The following is a 3,726-nucleotide window of genomic DNA, read 5'->3' as shown; positions in this document are numbered from 1 at the left end:
CCCTCTACACACTGCTTTAAATGTGTCCCAGAGATTCTGGTATGTTGTATCTTTGTTCTCATTGGTTTCAAAGAACATCTTTCTGCCTTCATTTCGTTATGTACCCAGAAGTCATTCAGAGGCAGGTTCAGTTTCTATGTAGTTGAGCAGTTTTGATTGAGTTTCTTAGTCCTGAGCACGTTATCTTTTTCTCTAAGTTTCCTCTGTGTGCACGTGTATGCATGTGCATGAGTGTGCACACACATGTATTTTTAGGTGGAAGTACCAAAAACTGAAGTGTATTGAGGTATTTTGGAAAACTCTATAAATAGCTTCCTTGCGTTGAGGGGAAGAGGGCCTTTTGGTCCTTTGATGATAATATGTTATCTTCTGAGGTGTAGTTTGTGTCCTCACTTCTCTGGGTGGTCTGCTAGTATGTGCTGCTGACAGATGTAGTTGCCAAACTCAGCATTCTTTGCTAAAACATCTCCCCTCAATTCTTGTTGGCTTTGCAGATAACTATTGAATCACTGGTTCAATTTTTTTTTTCTTTTTTTTTTTTTCACAGAGTCTCTCTGTGTCGCCCAGGCTGGAGTGCAGTGGCACAATCTCGGCTCACCACAACCTCCACCTCCCGAGTTCATGCTATTCTCCTGCCTCAGCCTCCCGAGTAGCTGGGACTACAGGTGCCCACCACCACGCCCAGCTAATTTTTTGTATTTTTGGTAGAGACGGGGTTTCACCGTGTTAGCCAGGATGGTCTCGATCTTCTGACCTCGTGATCCACCCACCAAAGCATGAGTTGCCATCTCTCATTTATTAGGATGACTATTATCAAAAAACAGAAAATTATGATTGTTGGCCTCAGCCTCCCAAAGTGCTGGGATTACAGGCGTGAGCCACCACGCCCGGCCACTGGTTCAATTTTTATATTTGTTTCCAGAGAACCCTCAAGTGTTTACTTGCTTTCCAGCCTTCTCAGAATGCAGGTGGTTGTTCTTCAGACACTCTGGTTCATCAACAAGTAGTTGCATTCAACATGGTGCTAAGGAATAAAAATGACTGTCCACGTGTGGCCTTGCCGGCCCAGAGAGACATGCCCTTTAAGCTATCTTCACTGTTTCTCCCTCATTAGGTAGATTGCTTTTTCCTCTCAAGTTTCTTCCTCTCCATGGGTCCCTTGCTATTTGTGAATAACATTAAGCTATTTCTCTGCTCCCTTTCCTCAAAATATAAACAGACTCGATGTTTGCTACCTAATTTTCTTTTTCATGCCTCATCTCACCTTTATTCCCCGTCTTTAAGCTTTCTATTTGGGCATGTGTTTTTCTTTAAATCTGCAGCCTTTTGTACCATGATCAATTATCCTGGGTAATTGCTCTTCATTTAAGAACCCCTATTCTTTCTCATTAAAGACTAGACAAGAATACGTCCTCCCATTGACCAGGTGCACCAGATCTTTTACTTATCCCCAATTCGCCTTTTTGCAGTTTAGTGCTTAAGAGCTCATTCACAGAGGGTAATTTGAGTGGCTTGCACTTACTTAGGGCAGCTGGTTGTTCTGTTCCCTCCTGGCTGTAAGAAACGTAGCTTGCCTCTGAGCTCCTTCAGGGTCGCCAGGGCTCTGCCAAATGCACAAAAAAAGAACACTTTTTTGCTTTTTTGGTTTTTTTTTTTTTGGTGGGGGAGGTCATGCGTCTTTACAAACCTTGATCTAATTAAGCTTTCTCCTCTAGTTCCCAGGTATCTCAGTAATGACTGTCCACTTTGTCATTCTGAGGTTGTAAAAGGAGGCTAATGGCCCTGTCTCATTGCTTCTAGCTGCACTGGGCTTGTCAAACTCCACAGCTCCAGGTCTCCTTGATTGGTCATCATTATTTGCTGCTGTTCTAAATGTGATTTCTTCTTGGTGATTAGACATACCCCCTTAAAATATGTGTGTTAAGAGCTCCTGCGCTGTGTGTTTGAGAATTCAGATGAGTACAAAAGTGGGCATTCGAAGAGAAAGGACCCTCTTAGGATCCGTAACTTAAAATTCCAGTCAGCAGCCCTTTGGAGATGTAAATTGAGGAAGCAGCTCTCCTTTTGGACAGCTTAATGATCTGTAGTTAATAGTAAGAGGCTGATGGGCAGATGCAGTACAGCTGGGCTTAGGTTAGCCTTTCTCAGCAATCCAAATGGCACAGTGATTGCAACCATTGAGACACACAATCCAACTCGGAATCAATAACCAAAGGCACAAAGACTTTGTCAGTGGCTTGGCAGTGTGGCCTGTTCTGTACACACCGACAAGTCATTCTGCCCCAGCCAGTAATTGATGCCTCTTTTTCAAAGCCTGACTCAGGCTTGGCAGTTGCCTGTGCAACAAATAGCCCCTCCAGCAACTCTGGAATAAAGAGTGCTAGATTTAGGGTCACTTGTCCTCTTACCTGAGTGTACTCAGTTTCACTGAACCTGGGAGAAACTGAGTGTAACTTCTTGGTAACATATAAGCCTGAGAGCCATACAATACATAGCTGCTGGAGGTGGTTGATGTATTCTTAAGCCTTGTATGTAAAATTGGCTTAGAGTTACTGTGTATTGGGTTACCGGATCCATTTACAATTTCCAGCATCTTTCCAGCATCTTTCCAGCATCCCTCAAAAATCCCAACAAGAACAAAAACTAAATAAACAGCCCTATTCAAAATGGGCAAAGCACTTGAATAGACATTTCTCCAGAGGAGATGTACATATGGCCACTAAGCACATGATGCTAAGCACAAGATGTTCAACATCACTGATCATTAGGGAAATGCAAATCCGAAGCATAATGAGTTGCCATCTCTCATTCATTAGGATGACTATTACCAAAAAACAGGAAATTATGATTGTTGGTGAGGATGTGGAGAAACTGCAAACCTCATCCACTGAGAGTGGGGATGTAAAATGGTACAGCCACGATGGAGCACTATATGAATGTTCCTCGAAAAGTTAAAAATAGAAGTGTTGTATGATCTAGCAATTCCACTTGTAGGTATCGCCTCAAAGCAATTGAAAGCAGAGTCTTGAAGAGGCAGCTGTACTCCCATATGTCACAGTAGCATTATTCCACAATAGCCAAAAGGTAGAAGCAGCCTGTTTCTATAAATGGATGAATGGCTAAACAAAATGTGGTATGTATGTATAACAGAATGTCATTCAGCCTTAAAAAGGAAGGAAGTTCTCACACGTGTTACAACATGGGTGAACCTTGAGGACATTATACTAAGTTAAATAAACCAGTCACAAAAAGTCAAATGCTGTATGTTCCACTCATGTGAGGTACTTAGAGTAGTTAAATTCAGAGACAGAAAACAGAATGGTGGTTTTCAGGGGTTGGGGGTGGGGAGAATGAGGAATTGTTTAATAGGCATGGAATTTTAGTTTTGCAAGATGAAAAGAGTTCTGAAGATGGGTGGAGGTGATAGTTTGCACAACACTGTGAATATACTTGAGGCCACTGAAATGTACACTTAAAAATGGTTAATAAGGCTGGGTGCGGTGGCTCATGCCTGTAACCCCAGCACTTCGGGAGGTCGAGGCAGGTGGATCACCTGAGGTCAGGAGTTTGAAACCAGCCTGGCCAACATGGTGAAACCCCGTCTCTACTAAAAGTATCAAAAATTAACCAGGCATGGTGGCAGGCACCTGTAATCCCAGTTACTTGAGAGGCTGAGGCAGGAGAATCACTGGAACCCGGGAGGCAGGGGTTGCAGTGAGCTGAGAT

At 43.1% G+C, this 3,726-nt stretch overlaps 1 protein-coding gene across 1 annotated transcript in view; it reads left to right on the top strand.

Annotated features, from left to right (window-relative positions):
- Positions 1-3,726, top strand: part of GAD2 (glutamate decarboxylase 2 (pancreatic islets and brain, 65kDa)) — a 95,721-nt gene that overhangs the window by 26,757 nt on the left and 65,238 nt on the right. The window lies entirely within an intron of this gene.

Source organism: Colobus angolensis, unplaced genomic scaffold (genome assembly GCF_000951035.1).
Source record: "Colobus angolensis palliatus isolate OR3802 unplaced genomic scaffold, Cang.pa_1.0 Scaffold63, whole genome shotgun sequence".
Classification (NCBI taxonomy): domain Eukaryota; kingdom Metazoa; phylum Chordata; class Mammalia; order Primates; family Cercopithecidae; genus Colobus; species Colobus angolensis.
This window is presented reverse-complemented; position numbering and strand designations above follow the sequence as displayed.